At 35.7% G+C, this 20,120-nt stretch overlaps 1 long non-coding RNA gene across 1 annotated transcript; it reads left to right on the forward strand.

Moving 5' to 3' along the window:
* The first annotated feature begins 688 nt into the window (after positions 1 to 688).
* On the forward strand, positions 689 to 19,279 carry LOC147916286 (uncharacterized). Its single transcript, XR_015553102.1, has 3 exons — positions 689 to 819; positions 17,560 to 17,956; positions 18,358 to 19,279. It is a non-coding gene; the product is annotated as an uncharacterized LOC147916286 (long non-coding RNA).
* The last annotated feature ends 841 nt before the right edge of the window (positions 19,280 to 20,120 follow it).

Consider the following 20,120-nt stretch of genomic DNA (forward strand, 5'->3'; position numbering starts at 1 on the left):
GTTATGCTCCTGGCCAGCTGTTGTAATGCTCAGCTGCTTGTAGTTGTTGTGGGCCCTTCAGTCTCTTTATCAGGTGTGGGGAGCCCCAGTACAGTTGGCTGTAAGTTCTAATACCACCTTTGTGTTGCAGTATTTCTTTTAAGTGAGTAGGCCCCCAGTGTGGCAGGTTGTTAGGCTCAGGGCCTTACAATTGCTGTAAACCTCTAGCCTATTAGGTCTCTTGTCAGCTCTCTGGGGATTGCAGCTGGGTGGGGCTGCCCTCAGGCACAGGAGCACCCAATTGTTTCAGGCTTTGGAAGGTGGGGCAAACCTCCTATGTGGGTCTTTGAGAAGCACAAGTCTTCTGCAGCTGACAAGCCCTGTTGCCCACAGGTCCACACACACAGTCAACACAGTCCTGCCCCGTGTGAGTGCCCCGACCTCCCCAAGTGGACCCAGTCTCTCCACGGCGGGAGTCCCACACACTCCACCACCACCCCACACTCTCCACCCGCTCCTTGTGCACACCCTGCCCCGCTCAAGTCAGCTCAGTTGCCAGGCTGCAGAGAATCCAGTCACCAATCTATGCAGGCACACACGTTGCCTGAGGGCTTGTTGTTGGGTGGCGCCAGTCTCTAGGGTGGGCTGCCTGCCCTGGCTGAGCTGGATTAAATTGGTGCTCTAGCGGGTGGAGCAGACCCTGGGCTAGCAGGTCTCAGGGAGAACTCCAATGGCGTCTGTGTCAGCACGCTCACACCAGGCCACAACAATGGCCGCCGCCAATGTCCCAGTCCCTGGAGAGGTCTCACCCCTCACCGTGATGCACTCAGGGCCTATTAGGTGAGTCTCTTGTCACCGAAGCACTGTGTACCTTTCTTTCTGGTGATTTTAGGATGCTTTCTGGAACGGGTGAGTTTGCGCGTGGGCCCTTTAAGAGCCAGTTTTAGTTTCTTTGTGAACCGGGTTTTCTGGGGGTGCTACCCAATGCTTTAGTAGCAGGCAAAGTCAGATATTATGCCGCTGGTGTCGATTGTGCTGGGTCCACAAAATGCCCACAGCGGGGGCGCTCCCGGGCTCAGGACCCCGCGCCTCCAGGGAGGCTGCGTACCTGTGAGCTGCTCCCGGCAGCCGTGAAGCTGGCGGCTTGTGAAGGTGGCGTTTTCCTCTCCAGAAGGGAGTCTCTGCCTCTTCCACCTCAGTTAGGATTGTCCGTTGTTGCAGGAGTTCCTCTTATCCAGTTTTCAGTTCTGTCTCAGGGGTAATTTTTCCACGAGTAGTTGTAAATTGGCTGTGTCCACGGGAGGAGGTGAGTTCAGAGTCTGCCTACGCCGCCATCTTGACTCCGCCTCCTTGTCCCCATCTTTCTTTCCCTTTTCCTCTTCCCAATAAGTACTCACTCTAACATGAAAGTAGATTTGTAAGATTTATAAGAATCCTTAAAAAGACCATTTTGTGTATATTGGGATTTTTACTCTTACGTAATACCTATTATACCATAGTCCTTGTTTTCACTTTGCTGGTTTTGTGTTTTTATTTGTTTTACCTTTTTCACTCAGCTGTAACTTTTAAGAATTCATCTTCCACTATGTACTTCTAGTTTATTGCTTCTGACTGCTGTGTAGTATTTCATCATGCACATCTACACGTTTACTTACCCATCTCCCTATTGATGGACTCTTAGATTGCTTCCAACTCACACACACACACACACATACACACACACAATGTTGAAATAAGCACCTATGTACATATCCCCCTATGAATCTAAGCAAGAGTTTCTCTGGAGGGCGTACATTCTCAGACTGATCTCATACCATAGAGTCATATGGTAGAGATATCTGCATATTAAATTTCACTGAGTACAGTAACGCTTTACTACAGGTAGAGTATTGCTATTTAAATTTACATTTCTCTCTTTACTGGTGGCAATGCTCTACTTGCCCATTTTTCTAGTTTGCTTCCTATCTTTTTCTTTTTTTACAGGAGTTCTTTAATTGGTGTAAACTACACTCCTGTTTTGTATTTTTGGAGTGTGTATAAGAAATCCTTCTGCACTTCAATATCGCAAGGATATTATCCTATTTGCTCATAATATCACTTTTGACATTTACGTGGAAGTTTCAAGATTGACGTACCAGGTTGATATTGTGTTAATTCCCTTACTTTTAGACCTTGGAAATTTTATTTGTAAATATTCTCTGCCTTATTTATGTACTAGAATTTGGCTCTGCAGCTATTCGAAGTCTTTATATTTGGAGGCTTCCATTCTAGCACTAACCAGTGACTGCTTTTTAAAATTTTATTAACATTTAAAGAACATAAATACTTATAGGCAAAGCATTAATTTGTTAGAAATTAAAATCCAGTGGAGTGAATATTAGTTCTAAACTCTATAAAATATCTTCCTTCATGTTGTTGGTTACTTTTCTGTTTACATTTTAAAAAAATAAATATTTCTAAGTTCTAAAAATATGTATATTACTTGAGATTATGTCTTAAAGGCTAGGAGGACTGGATGGTTATAACAAGCACAGCTTTATAAAATGACTTTATAAATAACTAGAAAAAAATTTCTGGGGCTGGCCCGGTGATATAGTGGTTAAGTTTGCGTGTTCTGCTTCGGCAGCCCGGAGTTCACAGGTTTGAATCCTGGGCACGGACCAACGCACCACTCAACAAGCCATGCTGTGGCAGTGACCCACATACAAAAATGGAGGAAAATGGGCACAGATGTTAGCTTAGGGGAATCTTCCTCAGCAAAAAGAAAGGATTGGCAACAGATGTTAGCTCAGGGGCTGTCTTCCTCACCAAAAAAAAAAAATTCTTTTTTGACTCTTACAATTTCTTTCATAATGTATAAGAATTTCCTAGGTTTGTGGAGTTTATGACTCTTGATTTGAGAAATTTTGTGTTCTTAATGATCTTAAAACTCAAATCCACACATAGAGGTTGGAAGAACAGGATTTGTGACAGTGACTCTGAGTGTTAGCTATACCGTGGATGTAGCAGGGTGGTAGGACATGATTAGTAAGGGGTTCTCTCCCTCAAATTTGAAGAGTGTCATCCTTATCCTGCTGTGAGGAATGGAGGAGAGTATGGAGGACACATGAACAGAGAACATAGAACAACCGGAATTCTAGGTGAAGAAGATGTTGACTCAGGGGCTACCCAGCAGCTTAGTGGTTAAGCTCGTGCCCTTTGCTTCTGCGGAATTTGCCGGTTCGGATCCTGGGTGTGGACCTACGCACCACTCGTCAAGCCATGCTGAGGTAGCATCCCACAGAAAGCAACTAGAAGGATGCACAACTATGACATACAACTACCTACTGGCACTGGAGAAAAAAAGGACAAAGATTGGCAATAGGTGATAGCCAGGGGCCAATCTTCCTCAAAAAAGGGAAAAAAAAAATATGTCGACTCAGTCTCAAGTGAACACGCACTTTGAGTGATTTTCCCAACTGTGCATATGGATTTGCTTTGATCCTTCTGAACACCATCATATGGACCTCTTTTGTGACAAGTAACATATATGCACAAGAAATTTACCTGTGATGAGAGGTGTGATCCATAACACTTGAATACAACAAAGCAAACGAGTCCACACAGTAGTGAACTAATGACCTTGGATTCATTAGCTGAGTGTTCTTACCAATTGCAAGACCAGCCACCAATATATACAGAAAACGTGTCCTGCTGAACTTCAATGCCACTTCACAGTCAGAACTCAACTGTAGAAATTAGCCAGACAATCTGCACACTATCCATGAAAGATGGATAGCAATACAAGAAATTAGGGTCTGATCATTCTCAAGGATTTCAGTTCATGAATATGACACTGACTAGTAGCAGATTCAACTCTTAGAATATAACATGGTTTGTGGTTTGTGAGCCCTTAACTTATTTAAATTGATCATGGAATTTCAGATTCATTGTTATTCACGAATCATGGATGAAAAGTCATCAAGAAAGACGAAGTTTTATTAAGAAAAATAAGAAGACTGTTCATGTAGTTTTGTTTTGTTTAGGACTCTGTAAATTAAAGTGTCTCAGAAACTATAAAGAAATAATGTAAAAATATTATGATTTATTATGTATTTTACACATGATATAATTATTATACTATATAAAATAATTGAACACAAATATATTTATTGAAATGTAAAATACTATCACTATCAATATCATCTCTTCTTGTAAACAAAATTGAACTAAATTACATTATGCAAAGTAAATCACAATAAAATACATATCTATGAAACCATCTGTTGAGCAACAGCAGAGTATCTTCTACAAGAGAATAATATAATATACTATAAGAATAATTGCACCTTCAATAAACAACATTTTATTATAGTGACATATAAGACTGTTATTTGGTGATAAGGATGTATTATAGGCTATACTTTTCAAATTTTCAAAGGTAAAATTGGCATCTTGACATTAAATAATAATGAAAATTAGAAGGCATTTGGGAGATCTTTCATTATATTATAATGCCTCCATTAACTGGAATGTATAGGAAATGAGGAATTCTTATTTAAACCAGAATAAAATCTGGTTGACCCACATTAAATAACTGTTTATGTAAGACAAAAAAGTCAATTGTTGGAGATTTCATATGGTTCAACATAACAGTTTGTCTTTGATTTCTGTTTGCCGTTGTTCACTTTCCTGTTACGTAAGCATAAGTTTTTAATTAAGAAAACTTGTTTCCTTTTCGTATGTCTCTTTCTTTAAAAATCAAATGTAAAATAGCAGATCCCAGTTAGTGAAGGTGTGTGGATAAATTGATTTTAGCTGTAACTAAGAGTTTATATATTCAAATCCAGATAGAAACTGAAGAAACCTTTTTAGACATTTTCAATATAATGTAACAAATTTGGAGATCTGGGTATTGCTAAGTGATTTGAAATTTTTTATTTAATTATTTTAAAAGTTTGAATTTGCAGATCTTCCAAACTTCTCTATAATATTAGGAATTCTAGTTCTCGGTATTAAATTTAAAAGTAGCTATACACATGACACAGAATAAGTTGATAGCTGTACAGAAAATATGTTATTATTTTATTTGTGTGCACATAATTGATTTGGATACATAAATTATATAGAGAGTATACATGACAAGGTTGTTGGTCAGACAATGTAAACACGTGGGTGGAGAAAATAAGAGTAACTGATATTCAAAATGGGATACTTTGCATTATATTTGGTACTGTTCTCTTTCAAATGCTTTTTTGTTTGTTGCTTTTGAGGCTTGGAGGTTTGAGGCAAGAAGATCATGAAATAGAGGTGTGAAAATTCAGATAGCAGTTAATTAGTTTAGTTAGGCTGTTAACACGAACATAATGGATTTTCAGCTTTTTCTCTCTTTTGTCTTCTGACTTCAGGCAATTATACACCAGCACTTCTTGAACAAGTTATTGTACATCACTTCAGCAAATAGACTACTTGCACACTTAAGCACAATCTAATTAAGTCAATTTATCGAAATTATTTATTCATCTTAAATCCAATTCAGTCTACTAAGACCATCATTGAGCTCATTTAGATAGTGTTATCTTTGATGTTGAAGTAAGTCACCATTTTCTTTCCATTGGCTTTAGAGGAAAAATTGTATATTGAGCAATATATAATTCAAAAATGCTAAGTTTACAAAAGAGAGTTTATTGATTCTTACCTGCGTGGATCTGAGAAGTAAGCCACGTTTGGGTCTTGCATTTTATATCAGTGTTTTAAATTTTTTTTGACATTTTATGATTTATCTTTTATTTTCCTCTATTTAACACATTGGGAAAATCCAAAAATGGAAACTGAGTAAAGCAATCTAAATTTTTAAAAAATAAGACAATTGGGTGAGAATGGGGACTTTGAGAGATGTTCCATTTCCTCATGTTATGGGAATACAGTAGTCCCCCCTTATTCGTGGTTTCGCTTTCCACAGTTTTAGTTACCCATGGTTGCACGGTCAGAAAGTATTAAATGGATAATTCGGGAAATAAACAATTCATAAGTTTTAAATTGAGCACCATTCTGAGTAGTGTGATGAAATCTTACGCTGTGTTGCTCTGTCCTGCTGGGGATGTGAATCATCCCTTTGTCCAGCATATCCACACTGTATACGCTACCTGCCCATTAGTCACGTAGTAGCCCTCTCAGTTATCAGATCAACGGTCAGGGTACCACAGTGCTTGCGTTCAAGTAACCCTTATTTTACTTAACAATGTCCCCAAAGTGCATGAGCAGTGATGCTGGCAATTCTGATATGCCAGAGAAGTCATAAAGTGCTTCCTTTAAGGGAAAAGGTGAAAAGTTCTCGACTTAATAAGGAAAAAAAAATCTTAGACTGAGGTTGCTAAAATCTATGGTAACTTTTATTACAGTATATTGTTATAATTGTTCTATTTTATTATTAGTTATTGTTGTTAATTTCCTACTGTGCCTAATTTACAAGTTAAACTTTATCATAGTTATGTATGTACAGCACAGGAAGAAACATAGTATGTATAGGGTTCAGTACTATCCTTGTTTTCAAGCATCCATTGAGGGTCTGGGAAGGTATCCCCTGCAGATAAGGGAAGACTACTGTATGTATGGAAACTTTCCTGATTCAGCACAAGGGACTCTCTTATTCCCAAGAATGATATCTCCATCTCAACTTTTCTTTTGTATTTCTGAATTACAAAACACTGCTCCACTCAAACCCTTTTGCATCCAAAGGGCTATTGTTACAACCCACTCTGATAAAAGAAATGCCCTCAGATCCCTGAATTTTGGGGGGGTCTAAGATTTCTGCAACAATCAAGTTTGACATCACTCATTTATTCAACTTTTTTACTAATTATCTAAAGTTTTTAGTATTTGATTTTGCAGAATAGAAATCATCTAAAATACTCCTCATACTATATAAATGAAAAAAAGAAATGTATAGCCTAACTGGGGAAAATGAGAATGACATTTAAGTGAAGACACACATAGGACAATCTTACTATTTTACAACCATCACATAGCTTTGAATAAAGCACACCATCCTCCAGTTTTTGTAGTGACTGCATCAGTAACCTAGAAAGAACTAAAAAATCTGTGACCAGCCAAAAGATGAAAAACACAGCCATCCACAACTGCAAACATTCACTACTTTATGAGGGGCTAACTTTTTCTTGGCTTGAATCCCCAAGAAATGTTAGACTATTTCCAAAACATACAATAAATACAACCTACTACGGTTGGCCCCAATTCCTTAACATAATATAATTGGCCACAATCATCGAGAGGAACTTTGATGAAAGGAAAAAGATTAACCTCTTCTGTATTCTCAGTGTTCCACAGAAAGTATTTATAACATGATTAGAGTCCCTGAATGATTTATATTTCTCACTTTGGAAAGAAATGAGGACCTGGGTTAGGAGGGAGGCAGAAAGATTGGAAAGGGGAAAAATGTTTGTAAGAAACATTGCAAAAAGTTGTCTTACCAAGTCACACGTAGGAGATGACAAAGAAGGGCATATTAGAGATGACTCCAAATTTTCTCCTGCTCAAGCATGCTTACAATCCTCTGCTCTCTTTCCCTTCCCCATTTCATACCAAGTAGCTGAATGCAGATTAAACTTAAACTTTTTTCTAATAATGTGCAATTGCATTTCCACTGATTTTTTTTAAAGAAAGTCTACAAATTTTACTTAATGCTTGTTAAATTTGGAGTAATGATGTTGACACCAGGTAAAGACATCCGGCAGGCAGGACTGAAGCTCAGGAGAGAGTGTGTGGTCAACCACCACTTAGATTTATGAGGGAATAGATATAACAACACATTCAACAGACGCAATGCCAAAGTTCCCCATCACTTTCGGGGCTATCAGTTATCTATTTTAAGGCTTCTCCTTGGATTAACATCATGCCAATGACTAACATATTATTAAAATTTACTTTTTAAGAGTTTTTTTAAATAAAAAATAAAGTATCCCTAAATATTTGACTTATATGAATACCTTTGTTCACACTCCTATTCTCAAAAGCCAGGAAAGACACATTTTGGGAGAGTGTTGATAGTGACAAATTCAGTTATCTCTAAGACGTGTACAGGCTGCCCAGGCCTTGCAATCTATTACCACATAGCATAATGCTGTCTACATTGACTGGGCCAGAAATACTTCATTTCTCTGGATCACAATCTTATAAGACAGCCTTGTCATTTTAATTTGTCACTCTTTGTCTCCTATATCTCATTGAAGTCTCATCTCTTCAGCCAAGTGCCATGGGCTACTCATCCCAGAAAAAAAAAAAAATCCTATCACACTGAATAGAGAAAGGAAAGACACTAAGAGAAAGTTTGTGTCTAAAGACACTCCTATAGATTCCATTCCCACAGGCATAGCAGGTGGTATAAATACAATCTCAACCGAGACAGAAAAATGAATTGTTGCTTCTATTCCCCGTCTCCAGTGTCTCTGGGAATGTTATATCTGCTTCTTCTACACAGCTATTGATTTGATACCCTTATCATCCACAGAGCAGAGAGGAAGGAAGAAAGGGAATAGAGAATAGGAGAGCTAATGTCTGATACATGGTCTGAGCCTAAAAAAATACAGCAATTTTGAATTAATAAGGACTGCAAGTCTACCTCCTTCAGAAATTCTTCCTGCTGATTTAGGAAAGAGATCTCATTTTTTATTAAGTCCCCACTCTGTATAAAAAGTGGTATACAAATATGAGACACTTTTATTATTGTGTTTTAGCCTCTTTCTCTTAATTTAATCTAAGCATTTGTAATATTGAATAAACACAATTTAAGTGCCTGAGTGTACTCTGTTGATATGTTTCTCTATTTCTCTTCATTTAAAAACAACAAGTTTTTTCTGATTAGTAATGCCCTCCTTTTGCTTCTTTTTATGCTTTGGAACAGCAATCACAGATGCCAGCTGAGAGTCCTATAACTCTTTAAAAGTATCAATTGGTTTTGCAACTGGAAAACTCGAGATAGAATGATCTATATGTTTAACATATGTTCCTTTCATTGCAATTCTTCACTTCTGTTAGGCTCTATTTGAAGGCACTTTGGCTTCATATGACAGGGATTTAATTAATGGCAGCAATTTGCATATTTTTCTGCAATGGAGAAGATGACCACAGAATGATTGCTAACTCCTCTGTCCCACTAGGTTTTCTTTTTCTCCTCTTCCTTTGTGTGAGTCATTGCTTGATCAGTGAACTCCCACATATTCAACAAAGAAACAAGACTTCCAACACTAGTGGAGTCACCAGGGAATTTGGCACGGCTGTTAAATCTGCTCGGCCTTCTTCTCCAAGACTGAAAAACAAAAATTCAAAACTAACCAAAAAAAAAAAAAAAAAAAAAAGGAAGCCTAACTTTTAAACTCCCTATATAAATTACTTTGTGATATCCCTCACTTTTCTTCATATCTCTTTAAAATAAAGGCTGAGAAATTCTTATATGGAGCTTTAAAAGTGAGTAAAGATTAATGTGAAGTGAAATGACTCAATGTTGTGTGAATGCTCATTATCATTGTCATAAAATATTAATGACAAGCATATTTTTAAGAAGTAAGGCATTAGAATCATATGTATTTAGTTGTTCAAATGCCTTTCATATAGTTTTACTTCTTTTAAACTATTTGCTTTAAGGTCAAAGACCACATATGTTTAACCAGTTCTGCATGCCATTAGGTACCCGAGAGATGCATAAAAAGGGCTTTTATGTGATGATCTGATATTAAAAGTGTGTACATTAAGTCAGAGAGAAAAGGAATAAACTGAGCTGGATGTTAAAGACCAGAAGACAGAATTTAATCCTAGTCACACATAAAACATGCAATGTATCTTTGATTTCAGAGCTTTCTCTAGCTGATTCTCATTCTCTAGCTCTGCATCTGGCAGTACCCTAACATTGTCATTGTTGAGACCTCTTCTAATTTACGATTTTAGAACATTGCATGAGAAAGTACTGTTACAGCATTGTTTTTACCTACAAGAATGCAAAATACAAAATGACTAAATTAAGTATTTAATATAATGTGCACAGGTGGACATTAAACAAATGTTTCCTGGTAAAGATAGCTCTACATCTGCGTGTTCACCTGCTCAAAGAACCACCGAAGCATCAGGAAACACTGGAGTGTGAACTACGTTTCTAAAAATGATAGAATCAAAGTGTTGTATAAGAATGCAGTTTGAAGAAAAGAATGTAAAATTTGTTTTCTAAAATTGTTTTACTGAACATATTATGCACTTATCAAATGAATCTGTTCACTTTAAAACAATGACATAAATGATGTGCATCACAAGATATAGGAAACAAAACAAAATGAACGAGAAGTCATCAAAATTCTAGATCATACAAGTGTTGACTGAAGGATTTAGGCTTTTTCAATTGTCTATTGTACATTTGTTAAAATAAAATACGTGCTACATGTAATGAAATCAATGTTTATTTTTGAACAGATTTATTGAGATAAATAATTGACATAATAGTCACCCTTTGTAAATGCATAAGTCAATGATGTTGGCAGATTGTTTTGAAGATGTGAAAACATCACCACGATGCAGTTTTAGAACATTTCCATCAACCCAAAAAATTTCCTGTGCCCTTTCACAGTTTATCCCTCTTCTCACTCTCAAGTCCACTGATGTGCCTGCTATCTCTATAAACATGCCTTTTCTAGACATTTCAAATAACGAATCATAATATGCAGTCTTTTGCCTCTGGCTCCTTTTACTGAGCATAATGTTTTCGACATCCGTGTATCAGTAGCTCATTCTTTTTAATTGCGAAATAGTGTTGCGTTGTATGGATATACCACAATTTGTTTACCAATTTACCAGCTAAGGGACTCCTGAATTTTTTCTGCACTTCGACTATTTTGAATAATGTTGCTGTGAACATTTGTGTACATGTCTTTGTGTGAGAATATGTTTTGATTTCTCTTAGATAAATTCCTAGGAAAGGAATTCTTGGTTTATATGGTAAGTTTATGTTTAATTTTTTAAGATACAGCCTAAATGTTTTCTAAAGTGCCTGTAACATTTTACATTCCTACCAGCAATGCGTAAGGATTCCAGTTTCTCCACATCTTCACCACTACTTGGTATTGCCTCTCTCTTTGATTACCGCCATTTGAGTGGATGTGTAGTGGTCTCTCATGATTTTACTTCACATTTCCCTAACGACAATAATGTTGAGCATCTTTAGATGTAGAGTAAGCTATTCATCTGTTTTCTTTGGTGTAATTTCTATTAATATCTCTTGCCTTTTTAAAAATTGGGTTGTATGTCTTGTTTTGAGTTGTTCAAGTTCTTTTATATTCGAAATACAATTCCTTTACCAGATATATGACTTGCCAAATTTTCTCCTAGTTTGCGGCTTATGTTAGTTTTTCACATCGTGTCTTTGGAAGCACCAAGTTTTAACTTTGGTGGCGTCCAATATCTCATTTTTTTCTGTATTGATCATGCTTTTGGCATCACGTCTAAGAACTCTTTATTCAACCCAAGGTCACGGTTCTCCTGTGTTTCTCTAGAAGTTTTGTAGTTTTTTCTCTTACATTTACGGCTAAGGTCCATTTTGAGTTAATTTTTGCATATGGTATAAGATAAAGATAAAGTCTAAGTTTTGTGGGGTTTTTTTTGGCATGTACACATCTAATTGTCCCAGCATCGTTTTTTGAAAAAGCTAACCTTTCCCCATTGACTTGTGTTTATTGAAAATCAATTGAACTTAGCTGTAAGGATTTACTCGTGAACTTGCAACTCTGTTCCATTGATCTGTCTCTCTATCTTTATGCCAGTACCACTCTGTCCTGACTGCTGTGGACTCAATAAGCTTTTAAACAAAGCATTGTACGTCTTCCAACAATTTTTTTCTTTTTAAAACTCGTATTGACTACTCCAGGTACTTTATTTTCCAAAAAATTTTTAGGATCAGCTTGACAATTTCTACCAAAAAACCTTGCTAGCATGTAATAGGGATTACAATGAATTTAGAGATCAATTTAGGGAGAATTGCCATCCTGATAATATTGAAACTTTAATCCATGAACATGGACTATCTCTTTATTTATATGAATCTCTTTTAATTTCTCTCAGCAATGTTTTATAATTTCTAATACACGTCTTGAACATTTTTATTAAATGTACTCCTAAGTATTTTGTTCTTTTTGATGCTTTTGTGAATGAAAATGTTTTCTTATTTTTTTTCAGATTTTTCATTAACATATATAAATATAACAGATTTCTGTGAATTTTTTGAGAGTTTATACATACCAGATAACTTCATCTGCAATAAAGACAGTTTTATTGTTTCCTTTAAAACATTTGAATGTCTTTAATATTTTATTTTTTCTTGCTTCACTGTACTAGCTAGAACCTCTAGCACAATGTTGAATAGAAGTGATGAAAAAGTGGACATTCTTGCCTTGTTTACAATTATAGGAAGAAAGCATTTTGTCTTTCACCACTCAGTGTAGTGTTAGCTCTGGGTGTTTTTAGATGTCCTTTATTAGTTTTATGAAGTTCCCTTCTATTACTAGTTTGTTGAGAGGTTTTATCATGAACAGGTCATGGATTTAATTAAGGGCTTTTTCTCCCTTAATTGATATGATCATGTGATTTTATTTTTTCAGTCTGCTGATATGGAGGATTTCATTGATGGTTTTGAATATTGAACCGGCTTTGCATCACTGGAATAAACTGCACTTGGTTGTAATATAATTATTTTTTTAAATTAAACTTTTTATTTCAGATCATTGTAGATTCACATGCAGTTGTAAAAAATAATACAAAGAGATTCCTATACCCTTTGTGTAATTTCCAGCAATAATAACATCTTACAAAAGTATATTACAATATTACAACTAGAACATTGGCATTGATACAGTCCACCTATCTTATTCAGATTCCCTCAATTTTAATTGTACTCATTGGTATGTGTTTGTATGTGTGTGTATTTAGTTCTATACAATTTTATCACACGTGTCAGTTTGTGTGTTAAACAACACAGTCAAGATACAGAATAGTTTCATCACCAAAGGATCCTTTATGTTACCATTTTATAACCACACCCAATTCCCTTTCACGTTCCATCGTGTACTAACCCCTGGCAACCATGAATCTGTTCTCCATTTCTGAAATTTTGTCTTTTCAAAGTGTTATATAAATGGAATCATCTACTATGTAACATTTTGGAATTGGCTTTTTTATTCAGCACAATTTCCCAGAGATTCAACCATGTTGTGGCATGTATCTATAGTTCATTCTTTTTTATTGCTGAGTAGTATTCCATGGTAGTGTAACTGTACCTCGGTTTGTTTAACTATTCACCCATTGAAAAACTCCTGGGTTGTTTTCAGTTTGGGGCTTATATGAATGAAACTGCTATGAACTTTCATGTACAGGTGTTAGTGTGAGCATAGGTTTTCATGCCTGTGAGATACATACCCAAAAGCGCAATTTTTCAGGCTCATGGTAATTGCACACTTAGTTTTATAAGTTGTGAAACTATTATCCAGAGTGGTTTGCAAATATTTTCACCCAATCTACAGTTGTCTTCTTATCCTCTAGACAGTTTTTCAGAGAGCAATTTTGATGAGGTCCAATTTATTATTGTTTCTTTTTATGGATAGTGCTTTTGATGTCAAGTCTAGGAACTCTTTGCCTACCCCTAGATACCGAAATTTTCTCCTTTTTTTCCTAAAGGATTATAGTTTTTCATTTTGCATATATATATTTTGAGATAATTTTTTGTAAAAAGTGTAAAGTTTAGGTCAATGTTTTGTGGGTTTTTTTGCCAATGGATGTCCAATTGCTCCAGCACTATTTGTTGAAATAGATACCAGTCTCCATTGAAGTGAATTGCTTTTGTACCGTTGTAAAAAATCACTTGGGTATATTTCCGTGGATTTTTCCTGGTTCTCCATCCTGTTCAGTTGATCTACGTGTATATCCATCCACCAATACCACACTGTCATGATTACTATAGCCATATATCAATATATATGTAACTTTAATATCACTTAGTGTGATTCATCCCACTTCATCCTTTTTCAATATTGCTTTGTCTATTCCTTGGCCCATGCTTTTCCATATAAATTTTAGTATAAGCTTATCTGTGTATACAAAAGCTGTTGCTGGAATTTTGATAGGAATTGCATGGAACATATAGAGTGATTTGGGGAGTATTGACATCTTAACTATGTGAGTCATCCAATCCAGAAACATGTATATCTTTCCATTTATTTAGAGCTTTCTTGATTTTTTTCATAAGCATTGTAATTATCAGTATACAGATTCCATACACATGTTAGATTTATACGTAAATATTTCATTTTCTTTGGAGCAATTGTAAATGGTATTATGTTTTTAATTTCAGGGTCCTTAAGTTCATTATTAGTACACAAAAATGTAATTAATTTTTATGTGTTTTTCTTGTATCCTGCAACCTTGCTGAACCCACTTATTAGTCATAGGAGTTTTTTTGTTTTGTTTTGTAGATTCATTGGGATTTTCTATGTAAAGTATCATGTCATCTGCAGATAAGGCCAGTTTTATTTCTTCTTTTATGTATGCCTTTTATTTGTTTGCTTGTCTTATTGCAGTGGCTAGAACTTTCAGTACTGTGTAGAATAAGAATGGTGAGAGTAGACATCCTTGTTACTCAGTCTGGGATATATGAAGCAATCATATGGGGCACTACTACATTAGTCTGTGGGACATGAGATTTCTAGGCAAGTGCCTTACTGTCTACACTTTTCAGATTTTACTTATGTTTGTTTTATATATAATTTCTAGTTTTTAGCAGTATCTAGAGGGAGGAGTGGTTAACAGTGTGTCTACTCCATCCTACCTTCAGCTTTATTTTTGAATGATATTTTTACTGAATATAGAATTTTTGATTGTCAGTTTTTTTTTTTTTTTGGTGAGGAAGATCAGCCGTGTGCTAACATCTGCCAATCCTCCTCTTTTTTTTTTTTTGCTGAGGAAGACTGGCCCTGGGCTAACATCCATGCACATCTTCCTCCACTTTATATGGGACGCCACCACAACATGTCTTGCCAAGCGCTGTGTTGGTGTGTGCCCGGGATCCGAACCGGCGAACCCTGGGCTGCCGCAGCGGAGCGCACGCACCCAACTGCTTGCACCACCGGGCCGGCCCAGATTGTCAGTTTTTTGTTTGTTTTTGTTTCCTTGTTTTTTCTTTCAGCACTTTGTACATGTCATTCCATGCTTTCTGGGCTTCCTTGTTTCTGATGAGAAGTTAGCCATTAATTGTATATATATCTTACCTCTTCCACTTATCCTTCTTGGAGGTTGTTAACCTTCTTGAATGTATAGATATGTTTTTCATCAAATTTGAGGAGTTCTAGTAATTATTTCTTTAATTATTTTTTTTTATCATTTCTCTCTCTTCTCTCCTTCTAGGATTCTGAATACATGTACACTGGTACATCTAATGTTGAGCCACAGATCTCTAAGACTGCTCATTTTTCTTCACTCTTTTTTCTATCTTTTTTCAGATTGTATAATTTCCCTTGATCTACCTTCAAGTTCACTGATTATTTTTTCTGCCATCTTGAATCTGCTGTTGAGCTCTCTACTGAGTTTTTCATTTTGGTTATTGTACTCTTCAACTCCAGAATTTCTAACATATGTATATGTATAATGTATATATGTATATAATGGGTGTATGTGTGTATATATATTTATATATCCTTACTGAGAATCTCAAACTAATCAATCAACTATTAGCCAGTGTGGCTGCTGTCCTGTACTGATAGGTCTGTGTCATTTCCAAATTCCAGGCCATTTTTTCCCCAGCTTTATTGAGATGTAATTGACATATAACATTGTGTAAGTTTAAGGTGTACAACATGTTGATTTGATACACTTATACATTGCAAAATGATTACCACTATATGATTAGCTCCATGTCATCACATAATTACCATTTCTTTTTTGTTGCTAGAACATTTAGAACCTGCTTCAGTTTTTACCTTTTGTCTGAGCCCTTTCAAGTATCCTATGGGCACCTGCACAGCCTCAGGATTGGCCAGGAGTATGTGAATAGCTTGAAGCTTCTCCAATCTCCACTGAGCACATATGCAACCTCAGTAGAATTAAGCTTGCCCAATTATAATGGCAACCATAGGCTAACTACACTGAGTCATTGGCCTTCCCCTTTTCACCTGCCTTTGTGAAGTCATGTCCAGTAACAATTCTCCTGGCTATGGGTACCACCCACCACTCCACGGCCAGAATGCCATAGAGTCAAAATAATATTACCCAAAGTTCAGCAGGTTTTCAAGCATAAATACTTCTCAGATAGTTTTATGCCAATTGTCAATATTTTACATGCTGAAATAGTTATTTTTGTCAATTTTGTCCAAATTATAGCTATTTTGAAGAAAAAGAATTTGATAATCTCCTCACTTGGCCAAAGTCAAAAACCAGGTTCCCTTTTAACCAAATTTAGGTAAAGTCATCCTGGTACAGAAAAAGATAGATACAGTTTCTCAGCACTTCACAGAAATTTCCCTGCTAATATTTGACCTCTTTTTAAAAATCTGATTTTCTATCTAATTGCCTAGATTTTTAGTACAATATATTGCTTCATGTACACTATGTAAAGGCTGAGGAAAGATTCAAAAAAGTCTGAGCTGTTTATATAATACCAAACATTGCCATCAATTTGCTTTAAAAATCAGTCTATTCAACTAGTTGATCTAACAATTTTTTGTGTGTGGTTTCCTTCAGTGTGGACAAAATCACAGATTTCCGATAGATACTGGTCACGTGGAACCCATCATGACTTCTTTTTAATGGACCTGAATAATCATTGGAAAACTATTTTTGGTTAAGCCTATTTGTATTTGTTGTTGCTTATCCATGTAATATAAACTTTTATGTTATCCTGCCATTTACTTTTCCTCTACAACTTGGTTTTTAATAACTGCTTAGTATTCCATTTTATGGATTTACCATATTCTACTTTACAATTCTCCACAGATATATACTTGGGTTATTTATAATATTTTGATATTAAAAATAATATGATGAAAATCATGTACACTCTCTTTTGTGTATATTTCAATGGTTTTTAGGATAATTTTCAAGAAATCAATTAATGGGTAAAAGGTTATGCACAATTTTAGGCTTTTGATATATACTGCCAAATTGCCTTCCAAGCAGGATGTATTAATTTTTATTAATCTATAGACAAAGAGTGCCCATTTTCCTAGACTATCATTTATATTGGGTATTAATTGGGAATTTTTGATGGGTGATTCTATTTTTCACTTCTCCAGAGCTGGCGTTGTTATTAAATTGCAAATATTACTAAAAGATTCTTGTTAATGCCTGTTAAGAAATGCATAAATACTCAAAAAAAGAATGTATAAAAGCCCTGGGCATCTACATGCCATAGTACGTAAGATATTTCCATTTACAAAACATGTTGTAGCAGGATTAAACTGTATCCCAAAAGAGACATTAACTTCTTTTATACTGAAGTATTTATTATTGCAGCATATGTAACAGATAATATTTGTTTACATTTTTAATTACTTACATTTTCAGCCAAGAAAATCTCTGAGGATAATGCTTCATTTACAAGAGTGTCCTGGCAAAAGACAACATAATGTAATCACACATTACCAACAATTCCATGACAACGACGCAGTGGTTTTAAAGTGACTTCCAAATAAAAGCTTAATTATAGCAAGCTATAAAAAAATTAAACAGAAGATACAATAACGGCACTAAAATTAAATTAAGGAAAAATCACACAGTACATAGAGATATGAATAGAAATGAAGACACTGAAGCTAAATACCTGGCATATTGTCCATTATGTTCTGGAATCCCATTGTTGGAGTCTAATTGCTCCTTGCTCAGAACTCACAACGCTGGATACAAATGAGCCATAGGGCTGTACTCAATAATCAGAACTGATGCAACATATGGAGGAAATAAGGTACTTTTCATTACAAGTCATTTCTACTTTTTTCTATTTTAGTGGAGCTGGGGGAGCAGAATTACATTGGTTGGAAGGGCAGGAACCACATCATCTTACCAGTTTTCAATTAAACATGCATAGTATTCAGTAAATGGGCTTAAAATATCTAAATTGCAAACTTTCTTATTGGTTTGGGAACATATTTTTGAATAAATATTTTAATATATTTGTATTTTATGCTTCATAGTCATAAAATTTTAAATCAAATGAGAGAGCCATGGTGAAAACTTTAGCTCAAGAATTTGATGAAATACAGTCAGGAATATATGATAGATAGAAAACAGAAGGTTGTATCTTTATGTTAGTGGCTAAAATTTTTTTCTAATATGCATGATGTATTTCTGCTTTATGAATTACAGAAACCTAGTACAATCAATTTATCTCTTCACAAAGCTGTCCACACTGTTAAAGAAGACATGCCTTGTTATTCACATTGGATTCAACCACCCTCTGGTATATGAGGTATGAGCTGATCTGGCTGCTCTCTATGAGCTCACTCTCCATATGGCATGCATCTTCCAAGTGAAGTCACTAAAGACGTTTATTTTAAAAGCATCTCTAAAGTGGTAGAAAGAGGTTTGGGGCAATGTTAGAGAAACTATGGAAGAGGAAATTGTGCTGTGGTACAAAGGATTCAAGAAATTGTTATCAATCTGGCTGGATGCATTTGGAGGATACAACTAAACTGCAAACACCAAAAGGAGAGTCAAAACTATACCTGAAAATTGTTTGGCTGCAATAGGATTTGTTATCTCTTCTCAAAATACTCAGAGGTATTTCATACCTATTTTTCCTCAACTGGCTGATGACAAAGGGCCAGTATGATTATCTGAGTAAAATAAAAGATAATGAAGTGCAAATGACATCCTTGAGGTCTTTTATGTTAGTGAAATCAAAACTAGAAAACATGTTGCATTTTAGTTTAGTACCTGATGCCATAGGTTTGTATTTCCTAGGTTTTCTTGGGACCACTTGGAACTCCAGAGTGAGTATAAAGATTATTTTAGGCTAAATACAACTGAGATTCAACAGATGTAGAAAGGAGCCTTCTCAGAGTTTCCCTTATCTGACTAAAAGCAGAAACTTCTGAGAAATGAGGACTGCCATAAATTCCCTCTTCGAGGTGCCTTCTTCTCCCAGAGGAAAGACCAAGAGTAAATCTACTATAAATCCCCTCACTCGGGGAGTCTTATGGCCTGGAGGAAGACAGAAAAACCACTCATACTTGTATAGACAAACATTATCATAAACTTTCCTATCTCCCATTTGTTCTCCTAAGAAAAAAACATTTATCTTTCCTAAAGAAATCTAAGTGTTCTTTCCCTAGGAGTCTTTTCTGCCCCCTCCCTTTCCTCTACTAAGTTAGGTACTAAGTCCCAAATTCCAACCACCCCCATTGAGTTACTCATCACTAAGCACTCCTGCTTGTATGCATGTTGCATGGATAAATAAACCTTTTCTCCTGTTAATCTGTCTTTTGTCAGTTTAATTTGCAACTCTCAGTGACTGAACATAAGAGGGTAGAGAAAAAGTTTTTCCTCAGGCACTTATTAAAGTACAGTTTCCTGGGACCCAACATAGGCTTATTGAATCAGAAATCTCCAAGAAAAGATTCTGAGAAGAAACATTTTAATCGAAGATCCAGATGATTTTTATTAAGAAGTTTTGGCAACTTTGTACTGTGAGCCTAATGCCATGAAGATCAATGGTTTAACCCTTAAGGGAAGCAAGCTGAGAAAGTGTACAACTTCCAGTTTGAGAAAGAAAAAAGACCCAAGATATAGCTTTTATTATTAATAAGATCCCCATCTTTAACTCAGTCTACAAGTCACATTTTACAAATTTTGCCCTTCCTGTCTATGCAAACTGACCTAACAAAAAGACAACATTCAATTTCTTCCCACTTAGAGAGAACAACAATGCTATTAGCATGTATTGAGTACATACTATGTGTAAGTCACCATTCTAACTATCAAACTCATTTAATAACTGAACCATATAAGGTAGATACAATTACTAACCCCCGAAGGAAACTGAGGTAAAAGTATTTTAAGTAACTTTCCCAAGATCACACCGCTAATAAGTGCCCAAAACACAATTTTGAACCAAAAGAGAATCACGC

This window comes from Ceratotherium simum, chromosome 9, assembly GCF_057802395.1.
Source record: "Ceratotherium simum simum isolate JZ-2026a chromosome 9, ASM5780239v1, whole genome shotgun sequence".
NCBI lineage: Eukaryota > Metazoa > Chordata > Mammalia > Perissodactyla > Rhinocerotidae > Ceratotherium > Ceratotherium simum.